We start from the raw sequence: 17,993 nt of genomic DNA on the forward strand, positions 1-17,993 counted from the left end.
CCGCCATCAACCTTCAACGTGCTTCTTGACTCCTACTGGTTCGATTAAACCTTGGTTTCTTACTGAGGGAAACTTGCTACTGTGCGCATCACACCTTCCTCTTGGGGTTCCCAACGGACGTGTCAACTACACGCATCAAGCAAATTTCTGGCGCCGTTGCCGGGGACCTGAAGGAAAGTTACACCACAAAGATTTCTATCTCCCACGTCAACTCCACGCCTGAAGCAAATTTCTGGCGCCGTTGCCGGGGAGATCAAGACACGCTGCAAGGGGAGTCTCCACAATCCAATCTCTTTACTTTGTTTTTGTCTTGCTTTATTTTATTTACTTTCTTGTTTGCTGCATTATATCAAAACACAAAAAAATTAGTTGCTAGCTTTACTTTATTTACTGTCTTGTTCTCTATATCAAAAACAGAAAAAAAAATAGTTACTTGCATTTTACTTTTGCTACCATGTCTAGTTATGCACCTGTTACTTCTTCACCTGAAGAATTAGTCTTCACTTTTAAACAAGGGGATGAGGAGAGTTTTAAAGATGCTTGGTCCATAATTTTTACTTCTTATCGTAAAGCTGAACCTCAAATGACTCTAAGTTTGCTCCTTAGTAATTTTTATTTTGGTCTTATGATTCGCTATAGATATGCCTTGGATGCTGTAGTGGGAGGAGATTTCCTTCATTGCAATGGGGATCAAGCTTTTAATGCCATAAAGAAGTTGGTTGCATCACATGATTCAGCTAATAACTTTGATTCAGCCCTTATTAGCATTTATAATAGATTAAACACTCTTGAGACAAGTGCATCTCGCTTGAATGAAAATTATAGATATGTTCGTAACCGTCTTGATCAAGTTTTAGTGAACTCTGAACCTTCATTATGGGATCCTACTATTAAAATTGTTATCGGTGGCCAAACTCTTCATGCCAATTGTGATATTATGTCTGAATTTTGCTTAATGCCTAAGAGTATTCATGAATCTTTGAAACTTTGGGGATTCGTTGAAGGGGGAGAAGGAATAACTCTTATTGATAACTCTGTTATAATTCCTAAAGGAATAGCTGCAGGGGTGCATACAACCATTCTTGGGAGAACAATATCCATTGATTATCTTGTTATTGAATGTGCAGGAACATGACAAATCACACTCAGAAGATCCCTGCTGAAACTATTGGGAGCAGTCATAGATATGGGAGAAGGCACCCTAAAATTCACCTCTACACCCAGGGGTAGACATATATTCCCTAAATCAAAGAGTAAGAAAAAGAACAAGAAAGGTAAGGGTAAAGCCCAAGGTAATGTTGATGCTTCATCTCTTGATAACACTTGATATACACTTTCTGCGCCTAGCTGAAAGGCGTTAAAGAAAAGCACTTATGGGAGACAACCCATGTTTTTACTACAGTACTTTATTTTATATTTGAGTCTTGGAAGTTGTTTACTACTGTAGTAACCTCTCCTTATCTTAGTTTTGTGCATTGTTGTGCCAAGTAAAGTCGTTGATAGTAAGGTTCATACTAGATTTGGATTACTGCGCAGAAACAGATTTCTTTGCTGTCACGAATCTGGGCCTAATTCTCTGTAGGTAACTCAGAAAATTATGCCAATTTACGTGAGTGATCCTCAGATATGTAAGCAACTTTCATTCAATTTGGGCATTTTCATTTGAGCAAGTCTGGTGCCACTTTAAAATTTGTCTTTACGAACTGTTCTGTTTTGACAGATTCTGCCTTTTATTTCGCATTGCCTGTTTTGCTATGTTGGATGAATTTCTTTGTTCCATTAATGTCCAGTAGCTTTGTGCAATGTCCAGAAGTGTTAAGAATGATTATGTCACCTCTGAACATGTAAATTTTTATTGTGCACTAACCCTCTAATGAGTTGTTTCGAGTTTGGTGTGGAGGAAGTTTTCAAGGATCAAGAGAGGGAGATGATACAATATGATCAAGGAGAGTGAAAGCTCTAAGCTTGGGGATGCCCCGGTGGTTCACCCCTGCATATTTTAAGAAGACTCAAGCGTCTAAGCTTGGGGATGCCCAAGGCATCCCCTTCTTCATCGACAACATTATCAGGTTCCTCCCCTGAAACTATATTTTTATTCCATCACATCTTATGTGCTTTGTTTGGAGCGTCGGTTTGTTTTGTTTTTGTTTTTGTTTGAATAAAATGGATCCTAGCATTCATTGTGTGGGAGAGAGACACGCTCCGCTGTTGCATATGGACAAATATGTCCTTAGGCTTTACTCATAATATTCATGGCGAAGGTTGAATCTTCTTCGTTAAATTGTTATATGGTTGGAATCGGGAAATGCTACATGTAGTAATTCTAAAATGTCTTGAATAATTTGATACTTGGCAATTGTTGTGCTCATGTTTAAGCTCTTGCATCATATACTTTGCACTTACTAATGAAGAAATACATAGAGCTTGCTAAAATTTGGTTTGCATAATTTGTCTCTCTAAAGTCTAGATAATTTCTAGTATTGAGTTTTGAACAACAAGGAAGACGGTGTAGAGTCTTATAATGTTTACAATATGTCTTTCATGTAAGTTTTGCTGCACCGGTTCATCCTTGTGTTTGTTTCAAATAACTTTGCTAGCCTAAACCTTGTATCGAGAGGGAATACTTCTCATGCATCCAAAATTCTTGAGCCAACCACTATGCCATTTGTGTCCACCATACCTACCTACTACATGGTATTTCTCCGCCATTCCAAAGTAAATTGCTTGAGTGCTACCTTTAAAATTTCCATTTTTTTTACCTTTGCAATATATAGCTCATGGGACAAATAGCTTAAAAACTATTGTGGTATTGAATCTGTATTTATGCACTTTATCTCTTATTAAGTTGTTTGTTGTGCGATAACCATGTTCCTGGGGACGCCATCAACTACTCTTTGTTGAATATCATGTGAGTTGCTATGCATGTCCGTCTTGTCTGAAGTAAGGGAGATTTACCACTCATTTAATGGTTAGAACATGCATGCTGTTAGAGAAGAACATTGGGCCGCTAACTAAAGCCATGAATCATGGTGGAAGTTTCAGTTTTGGACATATATCCTCAATCTCATATGAGAACATTAATTGTTGCTACATGCTTATGCATTAAAGAGGAGTCCATTATCTGTTGTCTATGTTGTCCCGGTATGGATGTCTAAGTTGAGAATAATCAAAAGCGAGAAATCCAAATGCGAGTTTTCTCCTTAGAACTTTGTACAGGCGGCATAGAGGTACCCCTTTGTGACACTTGGTTAAAACATGTGTATTGCGATGATAATCAAGGTAATCCAAGCTAATTAGGACAAGGTGCGGGCACTATTAGTACACTATGCATGAGGCTTGCAACTTGTAAGATATAATTTACATAACACATATGCTTTATTACTACCGTTGACAAAATTGTTTCTTGTTTTCAAAACCAAAGCTCTAGCACAAATATAGCAATCAATGCTTCCCTCTGTGAAGGGTCTTTCTTTTACTTTTATGTTGGTTCACCTATCTCTCTCCACCTCAAGAAGCAAACACTTGTGTGAACTATGCATTGATTCCAACATACTTGCATATTGCACTTGTTATATTACTTTACATTGACAATATCCATGAGATATACATGTTATAAGTTGAAAGCAACCGCTGAAACTCAATCTTCCTTTGTGTTGCTTCAATACCTTTACTTTGATTTATTGCTTTATGAGTTAACTCTTATGCAAGACTTATTGATGCTTGTCTTGAAAGTACTATTCATGAAAAGTCTTTGCTTTGTGATTCATTTGTTTACTCATGTCATTACCATTGTTTTGATCGCTGCATTCATTACATATGCTTACAATAGTATGATCAAGGTTATGATGGCATGTCACTCCAGAAATTATCTTTGTTATCATTTACCTGCTCGGGACGAGCAGGAACTAAGCTTGGGGATGCTGATACGTCTCCGACGTATCGATAATTTCTTATGTTCCATGCCACATTATTGATGATATCTACATGTTTTATGCATACTTTATGTCATATTTATGCATTTTCTGGCACTAACCTATTAACGAGATGCCGAAGAGCCAGTTGCTGTTTTCTGCTGTTTTTGGTTTTAGAAATCCTAGTAAGGAAATATTCTCGGAATTAGACGAAATCAACGCCCAGGGGCCTATTTTTCCACGAAGCTTCCAGAAGACCGGAGGACTTACGAAGTGGGGCCACGAGGCGCCGCCACAACAGGGCGGCGCGGCCCAGGCTTTGGCCGCGCGGCCCTGGTGTGTGGGGCCCTCGTGTGGCCCCCTGACCTGCCCTTCCGCCTACATAAATCCTTCGTCGCGAAACCCCCAGTACCGAGAGCCACGATACGGAAAACCTTCCAGAGACGCCGCCGCCGCCAATCCCATCTCGGGGGATTCAGGAGATCGCCTTCGGCACCCTGCCGGAGAGGGGAATCATCTCCCGGAGGACTCTTCACCGCCATGATCGCCTCCGGAGTGATGAGTGAGTAGTTCACCCCTGGACTATGGGTCCATAGCAGTAGCTAGATGGTCGTCTTCTCCTTATGTGCTTCATTGTCGGATCTTGTGAGCTGCCTAACATGATCAAGATCATCTATCTGTAATGCTATATGTTGTGTTTGTCGGGATCCGATGGATAGAGAATATTATGTTATGTTGATTATCAATCTATTACCTATGTGTTGTTTATGATCTTGCATGCTCTCCGTTACTAGTAGAGGCTCTGGCCAAGTTTTTGCTCTTAACTCCAAGAGGGAGTATTTATGCTCGATAGTGGGTTCATGCCTCCATTAAATCTGGGACAGTGACAGAAAGTTCTAAGGTTGTGGATGTGCTGTTGCCACTAGGGATAAAACATTGATGCTATGTCCGAGGATGTAGTTATTGATTACATTACGCACCATACTTAATGCAATTGTCTGTTGTTTGCAACTTAATACTGGAAGGGGTTCGGATGATAACCTGAAGGTGGACTTTTTAGGCATAGATGCATGCTGGATAGCGGTCTATGTACTTTGTCGTAATGCCCAATTAAATCTCACTATACTCATCATATCATGTATGTGCATGGTCATGCCCTCTCTATTTGTCAATTGCCCGACTGTAATTTGTTCACCCAACATGCTATTTATCTTATGGGAGAGACACCTCTAGTGAACTGTGGACCCCGGTCCTATTCTTTTACATTGAATACAATCTGCTGCAATACTTGTTCTTTACTGTTCTTCGCAAACAATCATCATCCACACTATACATCTAATCCTTTCTTACAGCAAGCCGGTGAGATTGACAACCTCACTGTTTCGTTGGGGCAAAGTACTTTGGTTGTGTTGTGCAGGTTCCACGTTGGCGCCGGAATCCCTGGTGTTGCGCCGCACTACATCCCGCCGCCATCAACCTTCAACGTGCTTCTTGACTCCTACTGGTTCGATTAAACCTTGGTTTCTTACTGAGGGAAACTTGCTATTGTGCGCATCACACCTTCCTCTTGGGGTTCCCAACGGACGTGTCAACTACACGCATCAAGCAAATTTCTGGCGCTGTTGCCGGGGACCTGAAGGAAAGTTACACCACAAAGATTTCTATCTCCCACGTCAACTCCACGCCAGAAGCACACAACAATGCAATAAAATAAAGATAAGGAGAGGTTGCTACAGTAGTAACAACTTCCAAGACACAACAAAACAGTAGTAAAATAAACACATGGGTTATCTCCCAAGAAGTTCTTTCTTTATAGCCATTAAGATGGGCTCAGTGATTTTAATGATGCTCGCGCAAGAAATAAGAATTGAAGCAAAAGAGAGCATCAAGAAGCAAATTAGAAACACTTTTAAGTCTAACCCACTTCCTATGAAAAGGAATCTTGTACACAAATAAATTCATGAAGAACAAAGTGACAAGCATAGGAAGATAAAACAAGAGTAACTTCAAGATTCTCAACACAAAGAGGGGAAACTTAATATTATTAAGATGCATATAACCATGTTTCCCTCTCTCATAATAACTTTTAGTAGCATCATGAACAAACTCAACAATATAACTATCACATGAAACATTCTTATCATGAGCTACATGCATAAAATCATTACTCTCCACATAAGCATAATCAATTTTATTGGTAATAGTGGGAGTAAAACTACCATAACCATCATTGTAATCATCATAAATTGCAGGCATGGTATAATCATAATAACCTTTATCCTCCATAGTAGGTGGCACCAAAATACCACTATCATTATAATCATCATAAATAGGAGGTAAAGTATCATCAAAGAAAATTTTCTCCTCAAAACTTGCGGGACTAAAAATATCATGCTCATCAAAACCAGCTTCCCCAAGCTTAGAATTTTCCATAGCATTAGCAACAATGGTGTTCAAAGCATTCATACTAATAACATTCCCATTAGCATGCATATAAAGTTCCATGGGTTTTTTAATTCTCTCTTTATACACATCATGTCCTAATTCAAGATAAAGTTCATAAAGATCTCTCATTTTGTTGTTGTTTTCCATTAAGCCTTACTAGTGAAAACAAGAAACAAAAAGATATAATTGCAGGATCTAAAGGAAATATCTTCGAGCACTCACACACCGGCAACAGTGCTAGGAAATAGCTTAGTAGTCGGAGGATGTGAATACCTTTTACCTTACCTCCCCGGCAACGGCGCCAGAAAATAGCTTGATGTCTACGCACGCTTCTATTCCTGTAGACAGTGTTGGGCCTCCAAGAGCAGAGGTTTGTAGAACAGCAGCAAGTTTCCCTTCAGTGAATCACCCAAGGTTTATCGAACTCAGGGAGGTAGAGGTCAGAGATATCCCTCTCAAGCAACCCTGCAATTACGATACAAGAAGTCTCTTGTGTCCCCAACACGTACACCTAATACACTTGTCAGATGTATAGGTGCACTAGTTCGGCGAAGAGATAGTAAAGTACAAGCAATATGGATGAATATGAGTGGTAATAGCAATCTGAAATAAAGATGGCAGCAAGCAAACATGTAACAAAACTTGTTGGAAACGGTGTTTCAATGCTTAGAAACAAGGCCTAGGGATCATACTTTCACTAGTGGACACTCTCAACAATGATCACATAAATAAATAACTTCTCTTCTCTTATGCTACTTTCAAAGACTCTATTGCTGGATAACAAACACCATTCATTGTGTAGGGCTATGAGAGCACCCTCAAGCCGGAGTAAACAAGCTCCACAACGTCATAAAGGAATCACACAAGATGCAAACACTGTCACTGTCACACCATAGAGAGTAATTCCGGAGTTCATATAAAGTAACTCTAGAGTGCATAGTAATAGTTAACTTCACAATCTACAAGAGATCACGATCATAACCTACGCCAAGTACTACATGATGCACACACTGTCCACATTACATCATGAAGGAGGAATAGACTACTTTAATAACATCACTAGAGTAGCACATAGATTAATAGTGATACAAAGCTCATGATCACATAAAGATCACATGGGAAAGAGAGATGAACCACATAGCTACCGGTAGAGCCCTTAGCCTCGAGGGAGAACTACTCCCTCCTCATCATAGGAGATAGCAGCGTTGATGAAGATGGCGGTGGTGTCGATGGAGATGCCTTCCGGGGGCAATTCCCCATCCCGGCGGCGTGTCGGAACAGAGACTTTTGTCCCCCGAATCTTGGCTTCGCGATGGCGGTGGCTCTGGAACTTTTCTCGTATCGTGGCTTATTCCTTTAGGGTTTTCGCGATGGAGGCTTTAAGTAGGCGGAAGGGCAGCCTCGGAGGAGTCCTGGTGGGGCCACACCATAGGGGGGCGCCCCCCCCTTGGCCGCGCCACCTTGTGGGGTGGGGCCCCCTGGCTCCCTATGGCCCCTCTTCGGTGCTCTGGAAGCTTCCGGGAAAAATAAGATACTGGGCGTTGATTTCGTCCTATTCCGAGAATATTTCCTTTGTAGGATTTCTGAAACCAAAAACAACAGAAAACAGGAACTGGCACTTCGGCATCTTGTTAATAGGTTAGTTCCGGAAAACACATCAAAACGATATAAAGTATGAATAAAACATGTAGGTATTGTCATAAAACTAGCATGGAACTCCTTCAAAAAAAATTTACTCCTTCAAAAAAAAAACTAGCATGGAACATAAGAAATTATAGATACGTTGGAGACGTATCAAGGGCGTGCCCCCATAGGCCGGCGCGGGCCCCACCCTGGCCACGCCGCCCTATGGTGATAACTCCTCGGAGTCCCTCTTCTACTCGTTTTCGACCTGGGATTTTCCTTTTGTCGTGAAAATTCTTGTTATATAATCCCCCGGATCCCCAGAGGTCCGTATATCGTTTTCTCGTCGTGTTTTGTTTCGAGCTGTTTTCTGCCAGGATCTGTTTTGATCTAGAAGCACCATGGTCTCCAACGACAAGGACAAGTGGCCTTTTGAAGAAGATATTCAGGATCCCGAGTTGAAAGAAGAAGTCAAGGAGGAAGTGAAGGAGATGTCATCAATAAAAAGAGAGCGGCAAACTGTGGGGAGTAAGCCAATCTTGGTGGGATCGGTTAAACTGGACGTTCTTTTTCTCATAACTTGCAGGGACCTTTACCGCCTGCTCCTATCCTCGACTCTTTCCCTGCTGTGGAGGAAACATTACGGGTTACTGACGAGTTTTGTGATCAATACCGTGTTCTGAGAAGGGAAGTGGAGATACTTCGGGAGGAAAACAACCGACTTCGCAGAATGCTAGAGCGGTTCCTCACTCCCATCAGGGTCGTACCACCATCACCACCGAAGGAGTAATTCATCATTGGTATTGGCATCCCCTTGGTTTGTTCCAAGCTTGGGGGAGTGCCGCGGTATCACATCATCACTATCTTTTACCTTTTTACTATCAAGTAGTGTCATATCATGAGTAGGGAAGTTATCATATAAGATGGTTTGCAGTGTGGAAGTATCTCTCTTTTAGTTTGTTATCTATGTATCCCTTGGTGTGAGTTATCGTTATGGAATATTAATGAGAAGTTTTATCATTTACTTTTTGCACACCTTATTTTAGTTTGCAATTTATGTTATATGATTGATCTTGTTGTTAGTATTGGTATCACTTTGGGAGCATCAAGTAAATCTATTTGGTTTTGGCAAACTTAGCATTGGTCAATAGCAACATTAGTTGGAGACTTAAGTAGAAAAGAGGAATATACATGTAGATATATTATTTCATTATCTTTCTTTCTTGTTAGCTAATGAGCTTAGTATTCTGAAGCTAAAATTGTTTGTGCTTACAAGGAAGATGCATGATTGTTTCTATCATATGTATACATGTTTGTTTCCCTCAACTCTTATGCTTGCTAATCAACCTTGCTAGCCAAAGACCTGTACTGAGAGGGAATGCTTCTTGTGCATCCAAAACCTTAAACCATACCTATGCCATTTGTGTCCACCATAACTACCTATTATGTGGTATTTTGCACCACTCCAAGTAAATATTTCATGTGCTACCTTTAAATAATTCAAAAGTTATTATCTCTTATTAATGTCAATGTTTTATAGCTCATGAGGAAGTATGTGGTGTTTTATCTTTCAGTCTTGTTGGGCAGATTTTCACCAATGGACTAGTGGCACATCCGCTTATCCAATAATTTTGCAAAAAGAGCTGGCAACGGGGTTCCCAACCCCAATTAATTAGCTTTCATTAATAATTCTCTTCACATGTTTTGCCCTGATTCATCAGTAAGCAACTTAATTTTGCAATAGACACTCCTCCATGGTATGTGAAATGTTGGAAGGCACCCGAGGATTCGGTTAGCCATGGCTTGTGAAAGCAAAGGTTGGGAGGAGTGTCATCCATAAATAAAACTAAAGTACATGTGTAAAAAAGAGAGAAGAGGGATGATCTACCTTGCTGGTAGAGATAACGTCCTTCATGGGAGCCGCTCTTTGAGAGTCTGTTTGGCAAGGGGGTTAGAGTGGCCACTACCATTCGTTGACAACAACAAACACCTCTCAAAACTTTACTTTTATGCTCTGTGTACGATTTCAAAACTTAAAAAGCTCTAGCACATGATTTGATCCCTGCTTCCCTCTGCGAAGGGGCCTATCTTTTACTTTCATGTTGAGTCAGTAAACCTATTTCCCTCCATCTCAAGCAAGCAATTGAGTTGTTGTGATCCAACCATCTATATTGTGATCTATTTAATCATGTATTTTATTCTTCCTTGTTTAGTACAAATTTTATCTGAATGAATTTGACTTTGAAGGTTATTTATGCTTGAAGAATAAGTACAATCTGTTAATCGGTCTTTGACCAAGAATAAAGTTTGCCATCACCAATAATGATTTCATATGCACCTTTATTTGTGATTTCCCTTTACTTGTTTCAAGTTGAGTTATATGAGAAAGTTGTTTACTAGAATGTCTTGTGTGGATTAATAAATGTGATGCTTCTTGTCCGTATTTTATCTATCGACTCTTCACTCCATAAACATGTGGTCTTGTTTACCGAGTTCAGTTTCGCTTGGGGACAAGCGAGGTCTAAGATTGGGGGGAGTTGATACGTCCATTTTGCATCACTATTTTATATCATAATTTACTGTTATTCATTGATATATTTCATATTTAGAGATGATACTTATGTTATTTCACCTATTTTGCATGTTTCATGATTATTGGAGAATCACCCACCGGAGTCAGGATTCTGCTGGAAAAAGCACCGTCAGGATACATTATTTATGAAGATCAACAATTGACGGAAAATATACGGAAGCTCCTATTTTTCCAGATGACGGAGCCAGCCAAAAGGGAAGGCCGGGGAGGGCCCACGACCCTCCTCGGCCATCTCTCCTTCGCGTACTTCATCTCCCGAAAACCCTAAGGCTTGGGGGGACATCGAGAATAGACACAGCCGCCTCTGCGGGGCGGAAAACACCAGAGAGAAAAGAGCTCTCCGGCAGGCTGAAATCTGCCGGGGAAATTCCCTCCCGGAGGGGGAAATCGTCGCCATCGTCACCGTCATCGAGCTGGACTTCATTGGGATCATCATCATCATCTCCACCGCCGACACCATCATCTCCACCGCTGCACCTCGTCTCCGCTGTAACATCTAGGGTTGAATCTTGATTATTTCATAGGGGAAACTCTCCCGGTATTGATTACTCCTTGTTATTGATGCTATTGAGTGAAACCATTGAACCAAGGTTTACATTCAGATTGTTATTCATCATCATATCACCTCTGATCATGTTCCATATGATGTCTTGTGAGTAGTTCGTTTAGTTCTTGAGGACATGGGTGAAGTCTAAATGTTAGTAGTGAACTATGTTGAGTAATATTTAATGGTTTGATATTTAAGTTGTGGTGTTATTCTTCCAGTGGTGTCATGTGAACGTCGACTACATGATACTTCACCTTTATGGGCCTAGGGGAATGCATCTTGTATTCGTTTGCTAATTGTGGGGTTGCCGGAGTGACAGCAACCTGAACCCCCGTTGGTATATCGATGCATGAGGGATAGCAGGATCTCAGAGTTTAAGGCTGTGGTTAGATTTATCTTAATTACTTTATTGTATTTGCGGATGCTTGCAAGGGGTTTAATCACAAGTATGTATTAGTCCTAGGAAGGGCGGTGCATTAGCATAGGTTCACCCACACAACACTTATCAAAACAATGAAGATTAATCAACTATATGAAGCGAAATCACTAGACTAAATTCCCGTGTGTCCTCAAGAACGTTTGGTCATCATAAGTAAACAAACCGGCTTGTCCTTTGTGCTAAAAAGGATTGGGCCACTCGCTGCAACTATTACTCTCGCATTTTACTTACTTGTACTTTATTTATCTGCTATATCAAAACCCCCTGAAAACTTGTCTGTGAGCATTTACAGTGAATCCTTCATCGAAACTGCTTGTCAACACCTTCTGCTCCTCGTTGGGTTCGACACTCTTATTTACCGAAAGTACTACGATACACCCCCTATACTTGTGGGTCATCACAGGCTCATGTCAGTACGGTACACGATTTGATTTCAGTAACACCTTGCTCCTACGTAGACGGAGGACAACGTATGCTTTCCTGGACTAACCATTGATGATCTACAAGACTACAACCCTACCATGTAACGTTTTATAGCATGTCATGCAGATCGACAGCCAGGCTGGTTTGCGGTTCGGATTTTACCGGAGAAACCTTCAAGGGCGATAGTTCTTTTTTAATCTAGGGCGCGTTTGGTTGCCTGGGCCGAAATGGTGCATGCCTGGCGCAGCGAGATGGGCGCCCTGCGCGTTGCGAACGGGCCGCCGGCCACTTTTGGCCCATCGTTTGGTAGCCTTTGCTGCACCGGCCCTAACAGAGTTACAAATTGTTTGGATACCTGGAGACAGCGTTCCATCTCTGTTCAGCCACAACACATGTGTTTGGTTGCCATTTTGGGCATCCTGACAACAGCTTCTCTTCACCACATTCAAATATGGTGACCTTACCATCATATAACGGCACACAAACTGCTCAAACACGATCATACGCACAACAAACACTTATACACAACGAACAGAGTACTTCACAAGTCCTAATCTAGCGTCAGAGTGGTAAGACGCTTGCCTAAACCTGGGGGCAGACTCCCCAGGTCCAAAAGCAGTGTTCAAAGGCCTCCTAGAGGCTAGCACAACAGTGAGATATGCACAAAAGTAGTGTTTATCAGCCTCCTAGAGGCCAACACAACTAACACGATCAGACATAAACATAGGCAGCGATGGAGCAGCAGCACCTTAACGGCGAGGATCAGCAAAAGGGCCCTCGCGGTGCCTCTTACAGCCAAAGACGCTGGAGCAGGACATCTCCTTCCTGAAGACGGAAACCTTGAAGCCGTCGTCCTGAGGGGTGAAGACGAGTGTGTCGTCGACGTGTAGCAAAATCCTGGCGCAGAACTCGCTCCAGGACTTGATGAACCCGACGCGCTGCCCTGTCCACTGCAGCCGCACCTTCCACTCGCAACGGTCGCCCAAGTACAAGCAGACCTTCACCGGGGGGGCCATTGTTCTTGAGCTTGTACTTCCTGATCAGGGGCAGCTCCATGTACGGCGGGACGACGAGGGAACGGAGGTCGTGGCTCTCCACCTGGACGAAGAACGCCGACAAACGCGGATTGGCAGTGTGCCCCAGGTCAGCAGGACGGTCGGCGTGAAGCCTCGACGTTGTGATCTACTGGTGGGCTTCCATGAAAGCTACGTTGGGATCACACAACTGCACATAGGCGGCATAGTCTATAGCGTCCAGTATGTGCCCATCTGAGAAGAATTCTAGGAAGGGCTAGTTCTGCACAAGCACAAGGAAGCAATGTCAATCACAAGCAGGCAATGGCATGGACAAGCAAGCAATGACATGGACAATCACAAGTAGGCAATGGCAGGGACAAGCAAGCAATGGCATGGTCAATCACAAGTAGGCAATGACATGGACAAGCAAGCAGGCAATTGCATGGACAAGCAAGCAATGTCATGGACAATCACAAGCAGGCAATGGCATGAACAAGCAAGCAATGGCATGGACAATCACAAGCATGGAATTGCACAAGCACAAGCAAGCAATGCCATTGCCAAGCAGAAGCAATGTCATGGCACAAGCACAAGCAAGAGCACAAGCTAGCAATGACATTGCCAAGCAGAAGCAATGTCATGGACTTGACATTGTGCCAATGCCAAAAACAAGCACTGTGAAGCCAATCATGGTGCTTGAGCTTGACATTGCCAGCTGCTTGAGCTTGGCATTGCCATTGCCAAGCTCAAGCAATGTCATGGATAATGGCAATGCCAAGCTCAAGCAGTGTCATGGACTTGACATTGATGGTGCTTGAGCTTGGCATGGCAAGCATAAGCACATTGCAATGAATCCTATGTGCATTCACATCTACAATGTCATCTAGTCGATGTAAACAAGCGACACGGAGATTGAGTGAAGGTACTTACGATTGGGTGGATCGACATCGCCCCACTCTGAGGAGGAAGAGGAGAAAATCCGGGTGGAGGAGGAGGTGGCGTAGCCGGTAAGTAGGTCCTCAGCTCCGGTGTCGGTGCAGCGGTCGGGAAGCCGGGCGCCGATGGTGATGTCGTCTGGCGCCGAGCACGAGGTCGGGTGAACCCCGGTGGAGGCGGGACGGTAGGCGCGCCATAGGGGTCAGGTGGACGCGGCATGCCCCATGGCATCGCCGCCTGCATCGGGGTGGACGCGAACCCCGGCGGGGGCTCCATCTCCCTGCTGGAGCCCGGTGCACCGCCCGCCATTGCGGCCGCCCTCGCCGTCGGAAACCCTATTGGGGACGGGGCAAAAAAAAACCCGTCCCCGACGGATCCGCCGGTCGAATCCCGTCGGCTTGAAGAGCTAGGACGGCGGCCCTCCGGGTTGCAACGCCGGCGGGCCTCATGCTCGCGAACGACGATGGTCGATTCAACACCGGCACACGACCAGCATCGATCTGCGCCGCCGAGTCGCCGCCTCCGGCCTCGTACTCACGGACAAGGTGCATGAGCGCCTCGTTGGACCTGCTGGCCATCGGTCGCTTGGCTGGATCCGTCGATGCTGGAGAGGATGGCGGAGGAGGAGGTGGAGAAGGCGAGGAGGCCATGGCGGCGGTTGATGGGACAGGGCGATGCTCTCTGTGCCAGGAGTGAATGGGGAGAGAGAAGGAACGAAGCGGTGACTGGAAGTGGGGAGCGAGGACCAAGACAACGCGCTGTCTCCCGCGCTTCTCCACGCGTGCAACCGTTGCACGCGGGCGTGCAAAATGGCACGACAATGGGCCTGGCCCTGGAGAAACTGCCGATTCAGGCGTTCCTCCAGGGTCTGTCCCAGGGGTGCTTTGAGAACCGGTTGGGCCACAACGTAGACCTCTTACAGGCAACCAAACGGGCCGGTTTTTGTTGGGCTGATGCGAGCCAAAGGGCTCACAGCCTACCAAACGCGCCCCTAGAATTGTTTTTGATTTATTAAGAGCGTCTCCACTAGCGCGCACCAAATAGACGTAGGCAGGTGCGTCAGTAGTGCGCTATGGGGGTGCTGACACCTGCTTCCTAATTTGAAGAGATCGTTAATTTGAATGTATCTAGATACATTTTGAGTATAGACACATCTAAATGTGCGACAACTAATATGTGGAACTAAGAAGTATTCAGTTTTGAGGAGGAATGTGTTGTTAGTCAAACTAGCAAGGTGGCCCTCGCAAATGCGAGGGCAACATCTTAAAAGCTATACGTCTATTGGTTTACCTTTTTTTATGTGTTTTAACTTTATAGAAGTAATGTTATATATTTATTAAAACTACCTAACCTATTATATAATGAATTTACTCAAATGAATTGTTTTGAGTTTTTACGTATTTTTTAGATCAGTTTCTACGTATTTTTGGCTCAACTATCGATGTTCGTGCCATATCCATCAATATCCATGTCAGTGACATGACTTGCTTAAATCTAGAGAAAACTGCTCATATAATATTGCAAAAGCAATACCCATTAAATATTTTAGAATAAAAAGATTTCATCGCCTTCATTAACCATGGTTGGCGCGTTGGCTGACACGATGGCGAGAAGATGGCGAGGTGCGGCCGCTCGGTGATCCGCTGAAGATAAAGTCCTAGGAGTGATGATCGATCAGGTTAGTGCTGCTCATGTGGTTTGATCTGACGTCTATCATACTCGGGTTAGCACAAGACATCTTGGAGAGCTTTTGTTTGTCACATCCACGGAAGGAACCATCGTAACGCGTGTGTATAATGAATCAATGTGTGAATGAGATGGGACTCAATTTTCACATGATATGTCGTCTGGCAAAGTTGGATTATGTTGCATGATCTGTCGTTCTAAAATTGTTTACGTGTATTTATTTTTCGTTTGAAGAAGTAGCGTACATGATACTTGATAAAGTGCATGCTATGGTACTTGACACGGTTAGTTTTAGTACTCTCTCCGTCTCTAGATAATACTTAGTGTTTATATACATTAAAATGTAGAAAAATCTAAGACATATTTCATGAGAAAAGGGAGTAAAACTAAATAACCTCTCAGTAAATCCTAACCATAGAATTTAGATCCAAATATTAAATAACTTGGATGATATTGCTTAACATGGTGCCTCTAATATGAGATTTCTTTTTTGATCTTTTTGTCTTTACTTTTTTCTTACATACTCCCTCCGTTTCAAAATAAGTTGCTCCACTTTATCTAAATACGAAAGTATAAATATGCATTTTATTTATAGATACATTTGAAAGTGGATCATAAAAAATAGAGTGAACACATGAAAATGCGGTTAGGAAATTTGGATACACTTGGATGTCTCACTATTTTTATAGTTCAATAAGTAATACAGTTAAGTAGTATAGTTTTGGTCACGTATATTCCATCTATAATGTAGCATGTGCTGCTCCTTTGGAATAATTAACCGTGCTATTTAAGGAAGAAAAAGGAATCTGATTTCCATATATCTATACATGACGTACAGCCCTAGGAGTCCTTCACGTGATTTGTCACCTATCTATAAAAGCATCTCTCTTTCTTCTTTCGTGATGGCTTCCTATATTTCAAATGGAAGCAAATCGCTACTGTAACGTCCCTAACATGAAACAAAACTATACGACTCACGATTGGTTTTCAATTAAATCTAAACCACAATTATATGGGTTATGGGTTACGTGTCACAAGTTAGTTTTTGTACATGTATGTTGTTGTACGTAATACTTATCATCTTTTAATCTCAGACGTTAAGATTAATATCATCGGCTTATATTTTATTAGCATATGTGGATTAACCTGATGCTTCGAAAAACACCCGTATTTTGCTTTTAGTATATAATAGATAGAAATCCAGCACCACGGCATTGAATAGTTCCTTTTCAACCTTGTTTTGGAAGATGAGCCTTGCAGCTAGCCGCGCCGGTGAGAGTCATTGTAGCTGTGCCCAGTCCTAAAGTACTGCTCCACATACACGGACACCGGCCGCTTTGTGTATCTGTTTTGTTGTGCTGCTGTACTTGCTGTGTTGCCATGTATGGACCGGAAGCTTTACCCCATCTTTGTCTTGTTTTTTTTTTTTTTGCGGAGTGTCTTGTGTTGTACTTGCTGTGTTGCCATGTCTAGCGCTCGGCGCGGAGACCGAAACAGATTGGCTCTGCACTGAGACAGAGATGGGGGTGTTGCGCAAAGGACGAGGGGTCCAGTAGATTCTCTCCATCTTTTTTACCGTGTGCTAGCTGGGGTTAGCTGCTTTCTTGGTTGAGGTCTTGAGGATACTTAGGGCATCTCCAGCGGCGCGACGTATTTCGGACGTCGAAACGGACGCGTCGTGTCCGTTTGCGTCGGCCGAAATGGTCGAAATCGTCCGGGCGTCCGTTTGCGTCGGGGGTGGCTCCAGCGGCGCGACGCATAAATTTTTTTTTTCATTCATGCAACCATAATTTACGTTAAAAAAACATAAAAAAGCCATAAAGGCGTGCTAAAAGTTGCTGCTGCCTACTGGTCGTCGTCGCTGACGAGGTTAATGAACTCCGGCGTCGGCCATGGAAGCTCGTACGCCGGCGGTGGAGGAGGTACCGCCGCATGGGCAGGAGGCTGTGGCCAGGGATCCCACGCCGGAGCAGCAGGCGGAGCGCGGTCGTTGGAACGCGTCGGCGTTGCCGGAGGAGTCGCCGGCCTCCCCTGCGCGAGCGCTGACTCCCGCAGCTGGATTGCGAGCCCCTCCCACAAAGCGAGCTCGTTGAGCTCGTCCTGCGCGCTGTTGGCCAGTGCCATGGCAATGGCCTCATCCTCGGAATGGTCCGGCGGCTGGGTCTCCGGATCCCACGCCGGCCCGCCGTCGTCGTGGTCGTAGTCGACCCTGTCGACGCCCTCGTCCGCGTCCTCCTCGTCGTCCGTGTCCTCCTGGTCGTTCTCTTCTTCTTCTGCGGCGATCTCTCGTTCGAAGAAGTCCACGTCGCCGAGGTAGCCAGCGCGGCGGCGCGCGTCGAACTCCCACGTCCCGAATGAAATCCAGTTGTAGGAG

This window comes from Lolium perenne, chromosome 6, assembly GCF_019359855.2.
Source record: "Lolium perenne isolate Kyuss_39 chromosome 6, Kyuss_2.0, whole genome shotgun sequence".
Lineage (NCBI taxonomy): Eukaryota > Viridiplantae > Streptophyta > Magnoliopsida > Poales > Poaceae > Lolium > Lolium perenne.